The sequence below is a fragment of the Protopterus annectens genome, chromosome 1.part1 (assembly GCF_019279795.1).
Source record: "Protopterus annectens isolate FY-2018-M chromosome 1.part1, PAN1.0, whole genome shotgun sequence".
Lineage (NCBI taxonomy): Eukaryota > Metazoa > Chordata > Ceratodontiformes > Protopteridae > Protopterus > Protopterus annectens.
The window spans coordinates 657,906,961-657,932,612 of NC_056726.1; positions in this window are offsets into that span (position 1 = coordinate 657,906,961).

Here is a 25,652-nt window from a genome sequence, read left to right on the forward strand (position 1 = left end):
TTTTCATAGCCAAGCTGTATATGTACATGTTTACCAGGTGTGTTTACATGCAGCAGTGTGTGAGGGACAATTGTGGCAGACAGTGTGACCTTGCATACATACCCTTGACACAGCCAGCTAGCCTTCATACATGTCCCCCGGGGTCCTGTAGGACTGCAGGCTCACACATACAGAGGAGGTTACTTGAGTACTGGCACTAGGTCCTTCACAAGCTTAGCCAATTCTTTAACTGCAACAGATTCACCTATCAGCACCTGTTTCCCTTGCCATTTCTGTTCCATCCATTCAACCTTCATGCAGTTGAGGAGCGTATGCCTGGTACTGTGTATGACAGGTATGGAGTATGTATTCCTGACACAGGTCAGCCTGTGTTAGTCTAACCTGACAATCACCAGCATGTGTGTCTGCTAACTCATATGCATGTCTGGCCTCTTGTGCTGGTAGTGCATACAAAGTCATAGTCCTGTACATGGGGCGGCTGTTGAAGGGCTGAGCACAGCCCCTACCTGTACAGTCTTAAGAATGACAGCACTAGATACAGAACACAAATAGCACAGTGGTAATGTAGTGTTGCAGTGTCTGCCACTACTATTCAAGTGGGTGACAATCGCAGGGGCTGTTAGGATTACCAATAGTGAGTTCAGAGGCCCTTAACATTGTACAGCCATATGACATACACACTGCAGCATGGGGACATGCATTCAAACACACATAGACATGGAGGTGACACTTCTCAGAGTAGATGACCTACCCATCTATTTATGTACAATACACAATGATACAACCATTGCATGCACCACAGTGGCTTGGTGTTAGAAACTGTGTAACTGTACTTGTATGGTGGATGATATCTGTATGGGGCTGACACTAGGTTGGCAATGGGGGAGTTCACAGGGTGAAAGAGGCACACAAAATGGTATAGCCATCACATACACACAGTAAAGACAGCCACAGGTGCTGTGCATACAGAAAAACATATACAGTTGCCAATAGACATATTAGTAATCCTATGTATCCATTTGTATGTACTATAGTGCTACATACACATGACCTGCTCCACATAAATTATATGCCTTGGACATACATAACCTCTTACAACAAGTAATCTTCCAAATGCCTCCATGGTTGGTGGGATAACCCATCAGAAATAGTGATTGCTTTCATCTACTGCTCTTACAGACCTGGATGATGATAGAGTGGCAGACTTTGTATCAGCATGATGTGTCAGTCAGGTACGATGTCTGATGCTGGCATGTGTGTCACTGTGGTAACTGTGACATATATGCAATGATATAACAGGAATGCTCATTGTTAGGGAACACAGACGACATATAGGTTGCAAACATCTGGATATTTCATGTACATCTGTGCAGATAACTGGTATGGGCTGTATAGTGTTACATGGTGCATGTGAGGCAGATGCCATTAACAGGTACATTAAAGTAATGTTATGGGTAGTGGTCAACAGGCCTTAAAATGATGTAACCTACACACACAACAGCTACGGGGATACACTTCACACACACACACACACACACACACACACACACACTACTATAGTTGTCAGTATTGAGATTAGAACCCCTACCTATCTACTTATTTGTACTATAGTATCACACAGTTATTGCACACACCACAATGCTTAGAGAGCTGACAAGAGTATGCAGGTACTTCTAAGGTGAATGACATCAGCAGGCCTTGTAAAGTAGAGCAATGGGAAGTGTACACAGTATCACACTTGCCAGTATTGAGTTTAGAACCCCTACCTATCTAGTTATGTGTACTACAGTGTTACACAGTTATCACACATGCCACAGAGCTTATAGGATTCAACAGTGTCCCAAGGTATGTATAAGGTGAATTACATCAAGAGCCCTTGTAAAGTATGGCAATGGGAAATGTACTGGTTGGGAAGGGCATCAAAATACATCACCCTACAAATATACACACTTATAAACACCTTCACCCACACAGTTATACACACACAAACACACACACACACACACACACACACACACACACACACACACACTTGCCAGAACTGAGAGTAGAACCCCTGCCTGTCTACTTATTCATACTGTACTGTTACTCTGTTATCACATGTGCCATGGAGCTTACAGAGCTGAGGTCTCTCCAAAACTACTTCTGCAGGCAATGCCATCAACAGAAATGCTAAAGTAGGGCAGTGGGAAGTGCTGTGGGTGGGAAAGTCCTAAAAATACTTCATCCTAAAAACATACACACTTACACATTTGCCAGAACTGAGAGTAGAAGCCCTACCTATCTAGTTATTGGTACAATACTGTTATGTAGTTATTGCATGTGCCACAGATCTTATAGGGCTGAGGTCTCTGCAAATGTACTTCTGAGGACATTGACATCAGCAGGACTGCTAAATTAGGGCACTGGGAAGTGTTGTGGGTGGGAAATCCCTCAAACTACTTCATTCTACAAAAATACACACTCACAAACACACACACATTTACCAGAACTGAGAATAGTACCCCTACCTATCTAGTTATTGGTACTATACTGCTATTTAGTTATTGCATGTGCCACAGAGCTTATAGGGCTGAGGTCGGTCCAAAGGTACTTCTGAGGGGAATGACATCTGCAGGAATGCTAAAGTAGGGCACTAGGAAGTGTAGTGGTTGGGAATGGCCTAACGCTATTTCACACACACACACACACACACACACACACACACACACACACACACACACACACACACACACACACACACACACACACACACACACTTGTACTATAGTGTTACACAGTTATCACATGCACTGCAGAGCTTATAGGGCTGACAAGTGTCCAAAGGTACTTCTAAGGTGAATGACATGAGTAGGACTGCTAAAGTAGAGCACTGGGAAGTGTTGTGGGTGGGAAAGTCCTCAAAGTAATTCATTCTACAAACATCCACACTTACAAACACTTATACACACCCCTACCTATCAAGGTATTTGTACTATACTGTTACATAGTTATTGCACACACCATGGACCTTATTGGGGTGGGGCTGTCCAAAGGTACTTCTAAGAGGAATGACATCAGCAGGAATGTTAAAATAGGGCACTGGGAAGTGTACTGGGTGGGAATTGCCTAAAACTGTTTCACCTACACACACACACACACACACACACACACACACACACACACACACACACACACACACACACACACTCACATTTGCCAGGACTGAGATTAGAAGCCCTACTTATCTATTTATTTGTACTACAGTGTTACACAATTATCACACATGCTACAGAGCTTATATGGTTGACAGGTGTCCAATGGTACTTCTAAGGTGAATGACAGTGGAACATCTTGTGAATTAGGGCAATGGGAAGTGTACTGAGTGGGAACAGCCTCTTAATACTTAAACCTACAGACACACACACACACACACACACACACACACACACACACACACACACACACACAAAGGCAGGTGATGTGGTATTATAACCCCCACCTCAGTACTATTACACAATGGAGCTCACCTTCATGGTGGCACGTGGAACTGTTTACAATTGGTATGCCACTATCCATAGCAGGACATCACTGTATGCCATTCAGAGTATTCCTGTGTATGACTCACTCTCTGTGTGTGTCTCCCTGTGTCCTTCTTTCTATCACTGTCTGTCTCTTTTTTCCCCACATCTATGTGTATGTATGCCTTGTCTGTCTCTTTTTCCCCACATCTATGTGTATGTATGCCTATATATATATATATATATATATATATATATATATATATATATATATATATATATATATACACATGTATCACACACACCAGATGCAGACATATCACATATGGGCCAAATACAGCTAGCTGAGGGTAATCCTGTCTGTTGGGTGTGTGTGTAGAAACAGTTAAGGTGTACAGAGACATATATGCACAATACAGTTATATAGTCCGATGTGAGTTCCAACATGGGCTGTGATTCTTTAAATGTAGGAGCATGAACAGTATGACCTTCTATAGTAAGAGTGGGACTCCATTCCAGAGATAGTTGCACTCCGGTCTGGGGTTTGTGTGCTACAGCCATACCTCTCAAAAGTAAACGGGTAGTTGCTAGAGGTACAGGATTTGTTTTAACATACAGTTTCTGACATATCTGACATCTGACACTGAAATGCATTGTGTCAGTACCTAGTGACAGACATCCTCAAATCATCATGATGTACAGACTAATATTATGAGCCCAACTGTAGGTTCATAGATTCATAGGTTGGTACTAGGCTATCAGCCTTATGGCCTATACAAGCCTAACCAGAAAAATTCTCTGGCTATTTCTTCCCACAATATTTACTTCCCTGGACCCTTGTCTAGCAGGGTGACTGATGGGATCTCTGGGGTGAATTTCCTATCTCCCATCCAATCATCAAGTTTCCTTTTGAAAAGGGCCAAAGAGGTGCTTTGCTTGACATGTATAGGCAATCTATTCCAGAGTCTGGGGAGTCTCTGGGTCAGGAACCTATCCCTCCAGCATGTTTTGTTCATTGTGATGACAAGGTTTAGATCCCTGGAGCATGTGGCTCTGGGGGATTGGGATTTCATTAAGTGTAGCATGTCCAACAGCTCTGGGTTTGACATGGCCTTGACTGTTAAGCAGAGATCACCTCTGAGTAGACGATATGAGACAGAGTATAGCTGAAGTTTTTTAGATGGTCATCATAGGGCATCTGCTTTAGGCCTGTGATTCTTTTAGTGAGGTATTTCTGCGGCCTTTCCAGTTGTTGCAGTTGTCTTGAGAGGTAAGACCAAATGGGGCATTGTATTCTATAATGGATCTAATGAGGGATGAGTACAGTGGGACAATGTCCTCCTTTTTTCTGGATGAAAAGCCCTTAGTGATGAGGTGTGCCACATAGAAGGATTTCCTGACTGTTGTGGCAATGTGGTTATCAAAGATGAGACCACTGTCCACCTTGTCTCCAAGTCTCTTATCACACTTTTGGCATTTAGTGTACTGCCACCTATGTGGTAATTCATGCGTACATGTTTTTTCCCAAAGGGAATAACTATACATGTGTATGGAACATTTATGTGACCCATCTACTTATGAAATTAGTGATTATGACAATTATATTGCTGCCATGAAAGAATGTACAACTTTGTTAGATAAGGGTGTAAGATTGGGATATATTTCTAAGGACGACCTTGATAAAAAATTTTGTTTGGAGAGCTGTAATTTAGCTACTTTTTACTGTCTCCCCAAACTTCATAAAAATATGAATAACCCACCTGGACGTCCTATTGTCTCGGCCAGTAACTATTTTTGTGGGAATATGGGTATAGTTGTTCATAATTATTTGTTATCTTATGTACAAAAATTAGAATCCTATATTAGAGATTCTTTTGACTTTATTGATAAATTAAGTTATATTACTTGGACAGATGATATGTTTTGGGTTAGTGTAGATGTTGTTAGTCTCTACACTAACATTAATCATTTTGATGGCTTGCAAGCATTATTATATTTTTTGGGGGATAATCCCACCACCCACTATATAATGGATCTCACTTTTTTTTGCCTTTCTAATAATTTTTTCAGCTTTAATCAAGTTATCTACCATCAATTAAAAGGTACTGCTATGGGGGCATCCTTTGCCCCATGTATGCAAACCTTTCTATGGGTAAATTTGAGCTAGAGTATGTTTATACTAATAAATTTTATAAAAATTATGTTTTGTGTTACTACCACTACATAGATGATTTGATTTTTCTTTGTAGAGGTGGTAGAGAATATATTTATGAGTTTTTTTCAGATCTTAATAATAACAAATATAACTTACATTTTGATGGTTTACAGTTTGGCAGTGAAATCCATTACTTAGATATCATGTTAACTGGAGTGGTAGGTGATCAGGTCCACACTACAGTATACCGGAAGTTTACGGATGGTTATCAGTTTCTTTATGGAACTAGTTGTCATCCCCACATACATTATCTGCTATTCCTTATGGAGAAATTATCAGATTATCTAGACTATGCAATAATGAATTAGATTTAGAAAAGAATATTTATGATAGTATTATTATGTTTTTGAAAAGAGGATATAGTATAGATATATTAGATCTTTGTATCAATAAATTAATGGATAAAATAAATTTCAGAAAGGGTAATAAATTGTTGATCAGTAATAATAGAGAAGAAAGTGGTTTTTTACCTTTTATGAAAAAGGTTAGCTCTGTTAGCGGGAATAATACTTGTTCAATGATTTCTACTCAGGAAATATTAGATATCTATTTTGTCACTATTTACAATATACATAGTGACAAAATTTGGGATATTATTAAATATTTTTGGAAATTTTTGATTTCAGATAAAAATCTTTGTAAGATCTTTCCAATTATTCCTAAAATATCTTTTAAAAGAGGTCAAAATTTATCTGATAAGTTGATTAATTCTTATTATATTTCTCCTTTAGATAAGGTATATAATAATAATCTTTCTATAATAGGTACTAATGTTTGCGGCCAGTGTAATATATGTAAATATGTAAAACCATATTTTGACAATATTAATGGATTTTCATTTAGACCTAATAATAATTTTTCATGTAATTCTGTAGGGGTTATTTATTGTGTCAGATGCCCTTGTAAATTATATTATATTGGTGAGACAAAAAGAAAATTCAAAACTAGAATGCAAGAACATATTAGAGATATTAAAAAAAGAATATTAACTAGCCCCATTGCTCTACATTTTATGGAATGTCACAATAGTAATGTTGAATTGTTTGAATGTTGTATTTTAGAAAATATTTTTATTAAGAAAGGTGATGACAGATTAATTAAAAATATTCTGTTATTTAAAGAAACTATTTATATTTTGAAATATAATACCTTGTCACCTAATGGTTTAAACTTAGAAGTAAACTGGAAAAGTTTATTATAACTTTTGTATTATTAGTATTGTTAGTTCTTTTTTATACTGGAAGTTCTCTCTTTAAATGATATATTGCTTCTTGATTGATTAATTTATGTAATTACTTAATTAATTGTGATATATATTGGAGTGGGTGTGTGTTTGTAACTTGTGTTCATTGAAGGCTATTATGCCGAGGCGCTAAGCTGTATTAAATTCATTCATTTGTGAACTGGTGGTGTTTTTTAGGCTGCTGCCTTCTTTTCCTTTTGTTGTTTTCAATAACTATACATTTCTTGGCATTGAGCTTGAGCCTATGGCTCTGGCACCAAGCATCTGTTTCTGTAAGGCCCTTTTGTAGAATATCCACATAATTTGGGTATTCAGTAATGGCTCCCAGTCTGCAGTCATCTGCGAACTTTGACACTCCTCCACCTTTAGTGTTTCAGTCCTGGTTTGGTAGCTGAAAAGGATGGTAAGAGTTGTAGCCTGGTATTGCAGGGGTGCTCTCTGGAACCTTGAACCAGGTCTCAGCTACTGCACAGATATCGATGTTCTCCATTTTTAGGAATGCCTCGAGAGAGTGCATTTTGAGGTTTAGACTTCTAGCATTGAGTAGCATTACCCTCAGATTTTGCATGCTTGTTCCTGTTACAGTGGTGGTTTTGTCTTTTGAACTTTGCCTTAAAAAGGCATTATCTGGATGGCAAGAGGCTTAGCCAGTTACCTGAATCCCAGGGGCAGCAGGTGCAGACCATATCTGGCAAAGCATCATGGTCTGTCAATCATGTCATCCCAGACAGACAGATATTGGATCACCTTGGAATGACACCAGAAGCTTAGCCAATTGTTGAAGTCAATCATTTTGTCCTTATACTTTGGTAACATTCTGGGCGAAAGCAGGATGCTACTCAGGGCTAGGGTAATACCTGCCTGTGCCACATGATCCGAGAGCTCTTCCATGTCTCTTTTCATGTAGTCCAGGGAGATACGTCTCAAGTCTTTCATTCCAACATGGACAATGACAGAGTCATATTTGTACTTGTTGTGGAGTGACTTGAGTGCATATGTTATGTGTCGGATCCTGGCACCCAACAGGCAGCTGACTGTAATTTTCTCCTTGTTCAGCCTGGTGAGTGGGACATCAGTGTGCCTGACTATAGATGCAGTTATGACTAAAGTGTTGGGTACATTGTCTTGCCTTAGGGGCTGTTGTTGGGTAGCACACTGGTGTTGTGAGCTATGTGTCACTTTGGTTTTGATTGGTGTTTGCATTTCAGCTTCAGAGGTCCTTGTTGCTTTGGCAGGTTACTGTTAAGGGCCTCCGCATATGAGGGTTTAGTGTTGCTATGTGAGGGTCTTGGTGGTGTGGGTTTAGAAGGGCTATGTGTTGCTTGAGTTGTAGTGTGGGTGTTAACCTTCTCCTCTTGACTGTCTAGCACAATCCTGGTGGAGAGAGCTTTGCTTCCAGTTTGGCTAAGTAAGTGCATCTCTCACAGGTTGTAGTGTTGGGTGGTGGGAGGAGAAGGTAGTCTGTGTACATGAGGCAATTGCTGCATTGCCCCAGTATGCCCAGATTCACTATCTGGACTGGAGAAATCACCAGAAGCTGACCCTTGGATATGCCTTGTTTGGTGCTTTTTTTGTAAAGTACAAGAGTTGTTTTCCCTTACCTTAGCAAGGTACTTTGAAATTATAGGCTGTTTAGTTCCTACACTTAATCTCTCATTAACAAGGAGAGTTGAGTGTTTGTATCAGTTTAAGGCTTCCTAGTGCTTTCCAGCATGTTTTAGAGCAAGTGTTAGTCACAGGGATGCTTAAAGGTAAGATGGAAAAATGGTTTATCCTAAACACTGCAGTGTGCACCAGAGGAGTTAAATGTGAAAGTAGGTAACTTAAGTTTTACCTCTCTAAAAAGTTAAGTTTTAGTGGAGAGTCATGGAGAGTTTTTAAAACAGCAAGATAGATTGAAAGGGGGTGGTCACTTTTGTATTCTGGTACTATGGAATACAGTAGGATGGCCAATAAATTTAAATAGTCGAAGGGGAGTGATTTCACAAAATGATAATTTTGAGCTTACTCACAAAAGCCAGTAAAAGCAGAGAGGAAATGAGATATATGGTCAAATTAAAATAAGGGTAGGCAACTAGAAAGACAGTGGTGTTTTAGAACACAACAGTAACAGGGTGGGGACAAAAAATTCTGTCTGACTCACAAGAGACAGAGCTGTGGTCTCTTCAAGTTTTAATATGCAGTTAAAAGCAAAATACAAGTAAAACACAAGGTAAAGAAAACAAATCACAGTATTCAAAATAGAAAAAGGCAATAATGTAATACAAAATACAACAAATAAAAATCAAACTAACCTTTCCCTCACAGCAAAGTGTAGCAGTCTGGGTGAGCTTTACTAGTAAAGCTCTGAAATGTTTTATTTTACCCCTTAAATAGAATGTTTAGTTCCTAGCTCCACCCCCTCAGTTCACAGATGATTAACCTTAACTGACCTGCTCTATCTTATGTGCAAGTCCTTAATTGAGCTGTTCTGATTTCTGCCTGACTCACAAGAGACAGAGCTGTGGTCTCTTTTCAAGTTTTAATATGCAGTTAAAAGCAGAATACAAGTAAAACACAAGGTAAAGAAAACAAATCACAGTATTCAAAACAGAAAAAGGCAATAAAGTAATGCAAAACACAACAAATGAAAAGCAAACTAACCTTTTCCTCACAGCAAAGTGTAGCAGAGTTTGGATGAGCCTTTCTAGTAAAGCCAGTATAGACATTCTTGCCAAAAAAGGCCAGTTGAGAGGTGTGGCTATAGCCAATTGACTGATGAAGCTGTGTAAACAGTCCAGCAACTTGGTGATATACTGGCTGGGGATCTCCTGCTTATGTGGTATTCTTCTCACCTGAAAAGTCATATCCTGGTGTGGCCATACCTCTCAACTGTACATTTTTTGGCAGATAGTCCATGTGTTTGTCTAGACATTTCATACAGTCTACATAAACGTGTGTTTTTTATGGCAAGTTAGTTGCAAATCTTTAAAGACTGGCATTACAAAATAATGATAGACATTGGTGTTTCAGATTTTATAATCTTCAGACAATTCCTGCTAATGCAAAACCCATTATTCTACCAACTTTCTCAGTTTGTAAGAGCAATATTTACAACACGTGCCTATCATTGGGACTTTGTCCCACTTTTATTTATAACCTTGTCCAGATGTCTTGCTGTCAGAGGTTGAGAGGTATGGGTGTGGGTACAGAGTGCATTCTATTGTGCAGAAATGTCCATTATATGTGTAGTATATTCCACATAGCACTGTGACTTCCAGGTATGTCAAGTGACAGAGCAGTACAGAGTTATGTGGTGAACCACTGACAGACAGCTGTGTATAGGTTGATAGGTTGAGATGACGTTAACAGGGTATTGGCCCTGAAGCCCTCATAACCAACAAAGATGGGAGTGTATCCCATGTTAAGACATGTCAGCACACAGAATCCATGTTCAGCAGAGACATAGGTGGAATCACAGGACTGCATTTTGTGTTTCCCATGCACTTATAGAGGGAGCTCATCACTAGGGGTATTGTGGTACCTGTCTTGATGTGGACAGGGAGTGTATTCCACAGATGTGGGAGTGTGTGGGACACATATCTGTCACACCAGCAAGCCGTACTGATATCACAGACCAGGTTGATGCTGCACCTGCGGGTTGATCGAGTGGGTCTTGATTTCCAGATGTGCAACAGTCCCATCAAGGCAGGGTCTGGATTGCTTTGTATGTCAGACAGAGGTCACCTCAGTGGGGTCTGTATGGAATGGGGTAGAGGGACAGTGCTGTTAGCCTATCTGTGTAGGGCAGGTGTTTGTGGTTTGGGTAAGGCCTTAGTGTTTGCAAGACCCTGGTGTGTGGAGTCTGCATGGTCTGTGGTGCATAGGTTTGTGGTGTTCTCATGTGGTTTTGCCTCTGAGGTGTCCTTTGTTTGCGTTTTTGTTTTGTTGCAAACCACCACTTACGTGGGTGTGTGTTGTGTATTTGCAGGTGATGTTTACTGACTCCATAAATTGCATGTCACCTATGTTATTGCACGATTTGTTCTGGTGTGCACATTCTCCATTTGTCTGGCCAGTGGTTCCCATTCCCCTTATGTGTGTCTCTTTGTCCTTTTGTAATCTAGTCTCAGTCTTGACCACAGTGGCTGCTATATATTTGTAATTCTGATGTGAGTGGGGTAAATGCCATAACATCACATACAAGGTTGTGGCCTTCACACCTCTGAGTGTACCTATTTAGAAGATTGTCCATCACTGCACCACTACATCTGCTGTGGTCCTCAGACATTTTGGGTTGCTATATGGTATTATGATGCTACATGTTGGCCTAGCTATCAAACCCTCACAGACTGACATCTGGACAGTCAGACAAAGGTCCACACATGGGGACAGAGTGTTAATACTGTTCTGCCAAACACAGACAGATGGGAGACCAGTTTGGTATTTGCTTGCTTTCTCTTATGGGTATGACATCTGCTTCCCTACTGTCTGCCATTGATGTTTTGACCTGACCCTTTCTTGTTTTGCACATAGTTGGCAGGTAAATGTAATGTTAGAACAAGCAGAACAGATATACAAGGCATACTTGTGCTCCTTCTGTGACAACTTGTCATTCCAGGAGTATGAATGTTGGCCACTGACATGTTGTCAGTGCTGACACAGTAGGTTGGCAGCCTTTTATGACCTGGCAGTACACTGACCTTGAGATACCTGATATCCTACCAGGCACCATACCTACTGACTATTTAGAGCCAGACATCTGAACACAGCCATAAGTAATTTGGGGACAAAGGCCTACATATAGGGACCATTGTTAACTATTGGCCTTACAAGCCTAGAAAGGTGATACAATAACAGGTTTTGCATTAGCATGCATTTTCCTAAAGGGTATGAGGTCTGAAACTGCAATCTGTCATTATTTTTTGACTTTCGTCTTTTGTGATTTGCCAGTGATTTTCTGGAAAAAACGCAATTTCAAGATAAAGAGACCATAAATATTATGCAAACCTCTGGACATTCTGGGAAATGTCTGTACAGTTGAGGGGTATGCTAGGCACTGTATAGGTTACTCTGAGCTGTGCACTGTCCACATGTGTGGCTGACCTGTTGAGCTTTCCTGCAGTAACAGATATTGATACAAATATTTATACACTCACTCCTGCTCAAGTTTCTTTATATCACATTCCTGTCCCAATTTTCTTGGTACTGCAGCTTTCCTGGTTTAAACATTGCTTTTCCACATTTATCAAGACCAACTAACATTCTTATATCATCTTAGAAAGTTTTAAGCAGTTGCAGTTGTGCTTTCAACTCCTCATCTGATGAACTATACAGCGATGATATGTAAGCACTTTCAGGCTAATGCCCTTCTTCAGACCAGTCTGAAGAAGGGCATTAGCCTGGACCGGTCTGAAGAAGGGCATTAGCCTGGATTGGTCTGCAGAAGGGCATCAGCTTGGACCGGTTTAAAGAAGTGCATTAGCCTGGACCGGTCTGAAGAAGGGCATCAGCTTGGACCAGTCTGAAGAAGGGCATTAGCCTGGACCAGTCTGAAGAAGGATATTAGCCTGAAAGTGCTTACATATCATCATTGTTGCTCTGATTTTATGTCACTTTATACTGTTTTAAGGGATTAAACCTTGGACTGTACTTCGTGGTGATTGTTGCCATTTTTTACTGTCCAACTTATTTTGTGCGGGCAGCATTACCTTTGATAAGGTTATTTTCTATTTCATGTTTGGATTTCTTTGTATAAATATTGCAGCAGAGCAAATCTATTTGTAATTCCCAAGTTGATACTTCTTAGGTTCATAGGTTCATAGGTTGGTACTGGGCTATCTGCCCGAAGGCATATATTAGCCCAGCCACGTTGTGCGGTATTCACCTCCCCTTTAGTAGTTCCCTAGACCCTTGTACTGGCAGCTAGTACCCTTGGCCCCTCTCTAGTAATGCTGTTGGAGTGATTCCCGGTGTGAACTTTCTGTTACCCATCCACTCATCAAGGTTCCTCTTGAAGAGTGATAGTGAGGGTTTCTGTCTTATGTAGATCGGGACCATGTTCCATAGTAAGGGAAGTCTCTGCGAAGGGAATCTATCCCTCCAGCATGTTCTATTCATTGTTGTGTTGAGGTTTACATCCCTAGAGCGTGTAGCTCGAGTAGATTTGGTTTTGCTAAGATGGAGCATGATCAACAATTCTGGGTTGGACATGGCTCTGTACGTTAGACAGAGATCGCCTCTGAGAAGGCGGTATGCAGCAGAGAACAGTTTTAGCTTTTTCAATTGTGCTGCATAGGGCAACTGTTTGAGGCCAGTAATCCTCTTGGTTAGGAACCTCTGTGGTCTCTCCAGCTGCTGGAGATGTCTAGCCAGGTACATTCAAATTGGTGCATTGCACTCAATAATGGGTCTGATGAGGGAAGAGTAGAGGGGCACCATTACATCCTTAGATCTTGATGCAAACCCTTTCGTGATCAGATGGGTCACATAGAAGGATTTTCTAACCATTTTGGCAACATGGTTATCAAAGGAAAGCTGGCTATCTACTTGGGTCCCTAGATCCCTTATTTCTTCTTCAGATTTCTGGGGATTGCCTCCTATGTTGTAGTTTGTGGGCACTCTTTACCTCCAGTTCCACTTGCTGCCCCTTAATCTGAGGACTCCTTGATCCATCAATCTGTAACATAACTTGTACTGGATTTTTTACACTAAATCCTTCACTTCATAGGTAATCCATTACTTCCGGTTATATTTTTTAACTTCTACCATGCAAATTTTCTGCTGTACATTTCCTCTTTATTTTTTTTTTTTTTGTAGTGTGAAATTTTCCATATATGGATGCCTTTGCCTGTATTTATTTCAAATGTCTGGAGCTGCTTTTTTTGTATTGATTAGTTTGGCTTTGTCCTTTGCATAAATACTGCACCATATCAGATCTCTCTTTCTTTCCTATGTCCATGTTTCTTTTTTATACCTTTCAAAAATCTCTGGGTATTGTTCTTTATATTTTTGCACTTGCTTTGACACTTCTTTTCCCAGGTGTCCCAAAGTTTCTTTATCTATGTAAAGTTTTCATGGATCTGTTGTATCAATGAAAATAAATTTTTAAGCTTTTGAGAGTGCACGTTTTTTTCTTTCCTCCAATTTCTCACTTCATCTTTCTAAATATCTTCTATCTGAAAATTCTGGGCTTCTTGCATAATAGTAATACATAATTTCATTCTTATCCTCAATAGTCCACTCTGTCAACTTCATGGCTCTGATTTTGCCTGACAGTTTTTGTGATTTTTGTGGACTACTGCTTCCTTTTACAACAGGGGGCCACCCCCCGCAAGCCTTGACTAAACCCATTGTAGGAAAGTTTTCGTGTCTTGAGGATTTTACACTGCCATTTCTTCCAGTCATGGCACGAGTGCATACAGCAGGACTGGGCACTTTCTGTGTTATGTAAATATTATCTACTTCTTTTTCCCCACATTCCCAACATTATGGAGACTCCTATACACCTACTTCATCTAATCTTTTTGGAGTCCTGTACCACCTATGCAGAAACCTTGTGTGCTGATCACTCACTTGCTCTGACTCTTTTAAGGTTTTTGCTGTTTAGCAAGCCTTTCAATATTTCTCATAACTTTACCAAACCTGACTTTTCTTGACCCACCTCTCCCTCAACTGACCAAAGCCTATGTCTCTTTGTCATCCCTAAAATATATCCTTCCTTTATCTACTCTTTCCCACACATACCATTTTCTTCCTACCTTTTCTGCACCCTCTTTCCTTCCTACTCTCCCCCTACATTTCACTTTCTATTCTCCTAACCCCTCATTTATAAACCAGAAAATTCCCTCTTTCTCTGACCAGAAGTAATTTATCTTTTCAAATGTCCTAAATTGTCCTGGCATCCTCCCTATTTGTAATTGCTCCAAGTGTGTCAGTCCTTTCCCTACTCACTGTCCTAATGCCTTACTGTACACTTGCTGCCGTCACTCACATATTAAAACCCGAATCTTAGTCTCCTGTGATCCGTTCTGTGTTATCTTCTCTTTCATGAAGTTCTTCACATCTACTTCTGTTATCATCTTTATCTCCCACAATACATTTCTCTTCTCTTTCAATGTCTTCTCCCACTTCCCATCTAATATTCTTATTCTCTAAACCCATTAGTCTTTGCACCACTTTTAACCCTACTGTGTACCTCATAGCTCAGGCATACCCCATTTCCCCATGATGTTTCTTGTTTTCATTATTTCCATCTCATCTCTGTTTCTCTTCCTTCTTCAAAAAAGTATTGTATACCATTTATAGCTCTTCTAACCACATTGCTGTTTAATTTAGTTGTATGTGCATTCATGCATAAATCTGTAACACCATCAAAACTGACTGTTCCCTACTCTCCCTTTCATCATATTCATTCTGCCTGTCCACTTGTCCAGCAGCTCCTTTATTGTATCCTGCAACTTCTGTCAGATTTTCTTCCTTATCTTTTCTATTGTAGGGTATACCTCAACTCAGAGTTAATGTTCCCCTCCATTTGATCATGGAAGACCTATTGGACTCTGTTCCACTCACCATTCCAGCTAAATTTAGGAACGCAATGAGCACTGTAAAAGCATTGGATTTTTTTCACACAGCTCCAATGTCCACAGCATAACAATTATGCTAATGAAGCTATTTAAGGTAAATATTTCTGAATCACATATTTAAAGCAATGCAGTCCAGCCCTAGACTGTACAATTAGGCTCTTCCCTAGCTGTCTACATGCACCGAAGACTGCAAAGTTGCCTGAACCTCAACTGGCAGCTTTGTGACATCTACAGGGCCAAGAGATTCTTATTCATCCTCATGGCCTCTAGGGATGCTATGTCACAATGACAAATACCAATATGGTTTCTATGAGGATGATACCTATGGTTCATAGCGTATGACTGTATACTGACACTGGCCTTTGTCACACTGCCTTGCTATCCATCAGTACACATTACATAACACCCACAATGTGCATCAGTGCAAATCTGATACCATTTTCAATTAGATAACAACCTGTGAAGTGGACATGGCTTTACAATGCACTGAGTGTGGGAAGGCTCCCACATGGAGAAAGAACTAAACTAAAATCTTTCTATGTATTCTGTATAGATACCACCAGGATTGCCTGCTGGGGGGTTGCTAAGAAGACCCCTAAAACAAAATAGATGTGTATCATTGCCTTACAAGAATGGAAAGTGAGCAGCAGTGGCATTGATACAGCAGCCCAATGAGGAACCACTATGACCTTCATAGCCAAAGGGAAGAGGTTAGAGGTAGGTATCCATGTTCTACAGTAACTATTGTTACTGGTGGCTACTTTTCCATAGTTAGGCATTCTAGTTTTGCTATATACAGGACTTGTGTTTCTTGCATATGTTTGTTTGTCTTTACTGTTTTGAGCATGTGGTGAAAGATAAACAATCCGTTGACTTCTGAAAGGGGGCAAGTATGACTGTCTATGATCTGGATATGTATATGGCATTGATTTTATGTTTGTACAACACTTCTTTCATTGTCCATGCTTGTAATGCTAACAATCCTTTTAACCACTGCATGCTGCCTTGGTCTACCTTATGTAACACATACCTTTTCAGTGCAGCTGTAACTGTTCTACTGCCCATTCCATACCCAGAGATTTCCAACATTCCCACTAGTAGCATGGTGATGATGAGTGTGATGACACTGTATGTTCCAACACAAGCTCAGATGTCATAGTCTGCTTTGGACCTGATTGATAGCCTTCTTTCAGTGCCATGTCCATGGCTGCATCCTTGCTGTTTCTACACAGTACCATGGTTATTCTGCTTTGATTACTTTTCCATTGCCCACACTAGATCCCCTACCTGTTCCAAATACACCTGGCATACCATGAATATGCATCTGACAGGCTGTTATGTGAGGTTTCATGATGGTTGTTCTATTATGCAGTACATTACCCACTAGGTTTAGGAGTCCCATTTGTTTTACTTTTGGCCATCTGTGGTGATGTTGACATGGTCTCCATAGTATCATACAATGCATTCTGTATTAACTGTATCTGCCACATGATGTTCAGCCTTTTACTGTCACGCTATTCTCAACCCATGCGCTGTTCACTTGCTCTACAAATGGGGGTGGGTAGCTAAGTGGCATTTAATCTTGACTCTTGTTGCACACATACTGCTGTAGTAGCTTTTTTCCTGGCCTCTATATTTTTTTGTTTGCCACTGCATATATAACAGAAATTTACTTCTTTGGATGGAAAGTATGGTGAAGGCCTCAGTGGACTTCTGGCTTGACACCTGCACTGGCAGCCTAGAGTGTACAATCCTGCTACTGTCAGAGTTGCACAACTGCCTGACTAATAGTGTCTGGACTTAGGTAGAAGGACAGTCACAGAAGTGACAGTCCTCAGAATGGGTGTGGCACTGTGCACCACGGCAGTTAGCAAGCACTCCACACTATCTCCCATCATGCTGTTTCCTGTTCTTTTGTGTAACTTTCCTCCCCAGTTTGTAGTCCAGTTCTCACTCTCACAAACTAAACCCCTTTTATCTTTCTGGGTTTCCCATTTGTGTCCCACCCATTTGTGCCAACCCCCCCCCCCCCGTTGGTCTTTGACTATCTTTTGTGTTGGTTTGTTTCTCTGCTCCTTGCTGTTATCCCTATACCCTCTGTCCTGCCTATACATTTCTCTCACTATAGTCCACTCTGCTCTTCTTGAAAATGCAAAATTCTGGGCACCTGTCTCACCAAAAAAAAGACTTCACTTCCCAACATTCATACCACTCCTTCTTTCCCATTCTGCTCTGTGCATTTTTCTGCTTTGTTTTCCCATTTTCTGCCTGTCCTGTATACCCATTTCTAACATAAAGACAACAAGAAGTTTGCTGTATAGCTGGGATATGAAGTGACATGACTGCATAGTATTGTCCCAGTTATAACATGAGCTGTTGTATTTTAGTCAGTGAATTTCTAACATTACAGTGTAAGAAACTTCTCTGTGTGGAAGATTTTCAATCCATATATCTCTACTCAATCACTGTATATCAGATCAGACAAAAGTAGTAGAAGTAGCGAACTTAAACTCGTCTTAAGTATAAAATATATATATATATATATATATATATATATATATATATATATATATATATATATATATATATATATTTGTACAGAATTACTAAGTATTCGAAAGTAATCCAAGCAAGGCAGGCAGTGTGTTTCCAGTCGAAAGTCCTTTATTAAGTACACAGACAAGCAGACCTCACAACCGTCCCGAATTACTCAGTTTTTACCAAGTTTTGGGGTCCCAATAATGGGGTGCCATGATTCCCGAGTGGCACCCATTCATTTCCAATTTTTTCAATCTAATTTTTAGATTTCGCGCTTTCGGAGCTGCCATCATCACGTGCTTGATGACGTCAGCTCTGTCTGGATGTTTGAATGAGATGGGATCCGCGAGCGCGGAAAATGCTGCATGGAGTGAACTTACTACCGCATGGAGAGTTGTTTCTTTGCGAGCGCAGAAACTACTGCGCAGAGAATTTATTTCTGCTGAAACATTTTGTGAAGGAAATGGGATGGAGTTATCTTGCTTGTGTGAAGGTATTTGCTGCTCTGGTATGACCGTACGAGCCTGCTTTTTTTTTTGTGAAGGTATTTTGCTGCTCTGGTGTGAGCTTGCTTTTTCTTTGTGAACTGTAGGTATTTGCTGCTCCGGTACGAGCTTGCTTTTTCTTTGTGATGATGGTTTTGGTCTGATTCAAGTAGTAAATGTTGACAAGCAATGAAATTCCTCTAGAACTGAGTTCAATTATGATTATTTCCTGAAAGTCTGTAACTTTTTGTTCATACCAGGAAGATATAGTTAACAATTCTCTGCATTGTGACTTCTCTTCAGCCAACCGTTACCGCATTTATGCTGCTGGAATGAGCATAACAAAATGAATTAATGGCGTATTTCCTAGTTCAATATGCTTTAGTGTAGCAGCTAAATGAGCCATAGACAGCGCAGGGCCATATTGCATTATCGTAGAAATCTTCACCCCAGAAATAAAAGCAAGTCTTCTGAAATAGTGTCTAAAAGAAACATTTAAAAAGTGTAACCAAAAGGAATAGATTTCAAATGGAACATTAATGCTGAAAAATAGCCCTGAGCTTTCTTACTCTTCTAACAGCTAAGCATTCTCTGAATAATTTAAGCTGTTTTTTTTTTTTTTTTGGAAATGTTGATACCTTTCTACTGGAAATTATAGCTGTCATAGGAATTAGCAAATCAGACAATTGTGCTGGCCTGGGTACTAAGTGCCAGTGTTTTTGCAAGCTAAAATGATGTTCCTTTTTATGGCGTATGCCTGAGTTTATTACTTGGGGGTTATCTTTTATTCTTATTTTTTTTTTATATCCTGGGTGCTGGTGATAACCTTCATTGTGGAAGCACAGACTAGAGATCTTTGTCATCTTCATTCCCTTGTCTGTAAAGTGCATATTAAGCTGATGCAATGGAAACAAGCTCCCTGTTTCATTATAACTCATACAGCATATTGCCTGTGTTATTATTTTATTTATTTATTTATTTTTGCTGTGTCAGTTATATCATATCTACTCAGACCACTGCATAAGAAGGGGCATTATTATATAAGTGCACTTAAGAAACACATCTGAGTTGTACCTTGCACCTCCCTGTTATTGGATCTAGAAGTGAAAGATGTAGCAAAATTTCATGCTAAGCATGAAATTGGACACAGAGAACACGTTGACAAACATTATGCTTTGTATTATTGGCATTGTTTACTGAGAGGCTTAAGATAACCGTTTCCTGCCTACTGGAAAAATGTTCAATAAATTTAAAATGCACTCTGTATTATACAAGGAATATAACTTAATAAAGTCAGGAAGGTGTATCAAAGAACGCATGTATGTTTCTTGTTTTGTGTGCAAGGGGTCTATGATTTGAAAACAGCCCAAAGGTAGCCTTTATCCACCACTGGCCAGATGCATTTTCTTTGGATGTGGTGTGGGTTTTAATGCTGTTTCAATGAATGTGAGTTTCAAGGGCAGAGAAGTTTTAATGCCAAGTTTAGTTTCATTGTGAGACAGTATTGTTTTGTTTAGCAGATATCTATTAGTGTCTGTTTATTGTGCTATAAAATGTAAAAATAAAATCCAAATCATTGTAGAAGTAAAGCAGTACATGCATGCATTAGTGTTTATGGTAAATGGGGTGAAATAGCCAGGTAATGGGACATTGGAATGGCTGCAGGAGGACTCTGGTGCCATATTTTGGTTGTCTGTTCTTCAGTTTGTATTTGAAATTTGGTATCGTATCCCATAATTTCATCGGAATGGGTGGGGTTAAGTAATTATGTATGCAAATTTTATGTTAATCAGCGTACAGATTTGTACCTATTTTTCATGGGCCTTGTCCAGATTTTTGATGTTTCCAGGTTGAGAGGTATGCAGACAAGCGATCCAAGTAAAACAAAAATAGAGTAATAGTTTCATAGTTTCCTCACAAGCTTTCTAAATATATATATATATATATATATATATATATATATATATATATATATATATATATATATATATATATATATATATATATATATATATATATATATACCTTTTATCAGGCAAGGGAGTGGTTTATTGTGCTGTAAAACAAAGTGTTATTGGTACTTCTGTACAATTTTATATATATATATATATATATATATATATATATATATATTTTTTTTTTTTTACTTCAGATGAGTTTAAGTTCACTACTTTTACTACTTTTGTCTGATATGATTAATATACAGTGATTAACTAGAGATATATGGACTGAAAATTTTCTACACAGAGAAGTTTCTTACACTGTTTTGTTTTTGAACCCACTACACTTGTTTAGTGGGTTGTTTAGAGACTTTGGGGATACCAGGGAGATTACTTGAATTTTTAACATTCTGATTCCTCAAAGCGTCACACCTACTGCATAGTTAAATGACTTTGGGTCACATTGGTCTATGAAAGCTACACTATTTAGCCATTACATGGCCATGTAAGCAGTTTTTTACAATCCAGCTGTATATCTTGGTTAACTTAGGGACTCTTATAGAGGTGAATCTAGTATATTTTATGACAACAGTATTATTACATTGGTGAACTGGGGAAATTTTAATTGCATAAGTTTAACAATAATATTTCCCAAACTCTGACTCAGACTCCTTATTAATGTAGACATTATAAGAGTGCCTATCGTTTAGGTATCCTGATCTAGAGAAAGGAAAAAGGAAAGGACAGAGTGATGATAAGATGTAAGCAAAGCCTATTATAGCATAAGTAGATGTCCAGCAGCAAAACGAGTTCTGCTGAGATAAATTCTGAACTGAAAGATGACAGAATAAATAATACAATAAGTTATTGATCTTTTAAACTGTTATTTTATGCAAATGCATAATGTATAGCCTGCCTGTTAGGTCTCTGATGAGTAGAGTTGGTGGAATAGTTGCTGGCTCACATGTTGCCAAGATAAAATATAAGAATGTTGTAAGAAGGAAAGATGCCTGCCTATGTGTATAAAGTGCAAGTTCAAAAAGGCATGTTTGAATTTTTCCATGTTTCTAAAATATAAGCAGAAAAGAAATCCATGAAATTGGTCATAATAAATACTGAAATGAAGACTGCTTAAATATTATTTAGGAAGTACGATATTTAGCACAGTAGAGCAAGGAGGAATAAATGGAAATGTTTATAGTATAATAATGTCTATTGGCAATATGTTGGGTGTATCTGCCTTGACTCATAGAGGGTTGCAAAGATGTTGGATAGAAGCACCTGATAAACGAGTGCAACACAATAACGGGAAAATAAATAATTAAGACAGAGAAACAAAATTAATAAAACACACTTTATAAACAGGTGGAGGTCAATAAAATGATGAAGTCATCATGGAATAAATAGATCTGATGGCATACATGATGATATTAAGATCGGTGTTTCAAACAATTAGCATCCATTTGTTCTGTCAGTTATAGAATTATCAAGTAAGTAGTGCAAACACATAAGGATGTAAGCTAGTCTTTTCTTCTATGAGTAAGTGCCCTGAACAGGAGAAAGTAAGCAGGAAAATGCTACATGATAGAATGTAACTAACTTAAGAACTGGACAACATGGTCATTCCATAGGTCCATAGGTTGTTTGTTGCAACCACTAGGACCCTCTGTTTGCTAATATATATATATATATATATATATATATATATATATATATATATATATATATATATATCCATGGGTGGATCCCCATCAGATGATAGAAACTTCATATGACTGAAACTCATTGACTGACCATAAGACTGAAATTTCAAAATACTGAAAAATCTTTTGACTGAAACCCATAATACTGAAATCTTACAATGCTAACTTTCAACATACTGAATTGTAAAGCAGACAATATAAAACCAGAATAGGTTGGGGGCTACGCCCCCACACTCCTCAATGTGGGAGCCGGTACCCGCCACACACACCCCAGTGTGGGAAGCTGTGCCTCCCACCCCCCCTAACTATATATACTAACTCCAGGATCACACTACAGTGGTGAAAAGGGCATTTGTCTATATTGTGATTGTATAGATTGTGACTATATTGTATACATTTGTTCTGTGACAGTGGTGGGTGTGGGGGGTGTAGCTATTCTGGTTTTATATCCTCCACTTTACAATTCTGTATGTTGAAATTTTGTATTGTAAGATTTCAGTACTATGCATTACAGTCAAGTGATTTTTCAGTATTTTGAAATTTCTGCCTTATGGTCTCTGTCAAACGGGATTCAGTCAAATGAAGTTTCTATCATCTAATAGGGATCCATATATATATATATATATATATATATATATATATATATATATAAATAAATATATATATATATATATATATATATATATATATATATATATATATATATATATATATATATATATATATATATATATATATATATATAAAATGGAATCAACATTCATGATAAAGATTGTTGCTTGAAGTGTCCTAATTATTTCAAAAACTATTATGCATGTTTTTTATTTATTGTGATGTAACATGGTTAATACAGGTATTCCCCCCCAAAAAAGTTAGTGAGGCAAATTTCCATTCTTAATACTCCAATTGTATGATCTGCATTATGTTGTCTTGCTACAGACTAATTTAAAAGGTTAGAGGGACAGGAGTAGAGCGCAACCAGTTTGGATTATTAAGATGTCACAAGTTTCATTTACCCTAAGTATGAGAAGAGATTGTATCTATATTATATACATTTCTTCTGTGAATGAAGCAGGTGAAAGAAGGGAGGATGAAGCAACAGGCTAGTGAACAAGAGATGTTATGCTGTTAAAATGAAAAAGGAAAATTTGTACAGATATAGAAAGTGATCTTTAAGATAGATATCATGAAAATTTGTTTTTGTGTGAGTTTCTTGTGGCAATGGGTTGGTGGAGCAGGTTGGAAAATCACCAAAATAATATGTTCACTTAGTGATCATTTTTTCAGACAATATTTTATCACAACATTTAGTATTCAGAAGAGAGATAGCCCATTTTTATCTTTCCAGTTTATGAAAGAGATTACTGAATGGTATCTCGTACGTGTGTGCTAGTCTCCTTCCCGTTAAGATATTGTGAACAACTATATGCCTGGCATACCTCTCAACTGTCCAGATTTTCACAGAATGTCCAGATCTTTTCCTCATATTTTTTGTCTGTTTCTCATAAAACTTGTGTTTTTCTGGCAAATAACTGGCTAATCATTGAGGACTGATATGAGAAAATAATGATAGACATTTGAGTTTCAGATTTCATATCCTTCAGAAAATTTATGCTAATGCAAAACCTGTTATTCTATCAACGTTCTAAGCCTGTAAGAGCAATATTTTTAAAAGAGCCCCTGTTTTGGGGTCTTTGCCCTTCCAATATTTGTGGCATTGTCCAGATTTCTCACTAGAAGAGGTTGAGAGGTATGTTGTATGTGTAAAGGCATGGATTTTACAAATTATTATTGCTGTCTACTGAACTCTATGTTGATTATTGTATTGCTTTGTAATTGCCATTGGACTGAGCTTGTGACTGAAAAGGGTCCTCAGCCTAGCTCACTCACCTGATTAACAACATTAATGAATTAATTAAACAAAGAAAGAAAGAAAAAGCTAACATCAGTATCATTAAGCACAGATATCCCTTCACAAGGGCAGTTATCAATGTGCTGCCAAACTATAAGAACCTCCAGGGAGACCCATGTTTGAAAAGGAAATTATGTTTGGAAGACTTATCACTAAAAATACCTCTCAACTGTCCAGATTTTCACAGATTGTACAGATTTGGGCCTCAAATTTTTGGTTTGTTCTTCAAAAAATTGTGGTTTTCTGGCAAATCACTGAGGAATGAAGTCATTAAATAATGGCATACATTTGAGCTTTAGAATTCATATCTTTCTGAAAATGTATACTAAACAAATCCTATTACTCTAGCAACTTTCTGAGTTTCTAAAAGCAATGCTTAAAATTTTCCTTATTTTTGCCCCCCCCCCTTTATTTTAGGCTTTGTCCAGATTTCTTGTGCTAAGAGGTTGAGAGGTATGTCACTAAGTCAAAGCCAGTAAGCATGATGCTTTTAATGTAAATATTATGCAACTGGGCGTATGCATTAACAGTTCAGTCTGTTGTACTCTGTGAAGTCCATTATGGTATCCCTTCAAACTTAAAAGGAACACTGAGGTGAGAGGATAAGGAATTTCACAGGTATGACATCTTCAATTGTCTTTCCTGGGTTGCCTATGTATTCTCACTGTAATGTTTATTTATCTGCTCCAAAATCTATTCCATTGAGTATAAACACTAGGAAATCCCACTAAGAACTAACACAACTCACGTAATAGAGAAACAAAGTAAATGGAAACAGGACAGGAAAAGAAAATGAGTGAACTAATGGAAAAATGTGGAATGAAATGTGAGGAAAGAGAAGATGAAAGAAGGAAAGGCAATTGTATCAAAAGAGTGTGTCTTGATTAAGACATCTTAAGAGTAACATGGTTGTGATATACACCCTTTAGCTTTCAGATGAAGCTGGATGGTGTTTTCAGTGGTGTTCATATCAGGTGAGAACATATCACAGTTAACTATATGAAGCCTATTCAAGCAGGCACCTGTTCCCTTCAATGTCTGGTGTTCTCAGGTGTTGTTTTGCTAGGGGATTCCTGAATGTGGTATTGCTTCTATTTCCTGGTCTCCTACATTATAATTTCTTTGTCTGTACATACTCCAGAATTCCTGCAGTGTACTGTAGCTCTCTGAACAAGTGGCATTGCACAATTTCAGTCTCAATGGAAAAAAAGGGTAGATGTTTTAGGTCTATATTCATGAATGGTTGACAGATTGTATGAGTGGCCATAAAACTTTCCCTTTTTTGTGCGGTCTTCCTCTTTTTAACTCCTCCACTGCCTGTCTCTCAGCTGACCTATTCATACCTGCTGGCCAAGAGTCCTACAGCTCATTCATTTCTGTCAACAAGGCTCAAGTATACCAGGAGTGGCACCATCATCAACAAGCAGGATCAGGGTTTTATCTTTAGCCCCACCTCCCATGTGCATGATAGTAGGCATCCAAAGGATCAGCATATACCAAGCTTTTGTGGTTACCTTTTCAAAAGACTTAAACATTACCTGTGATATAAATA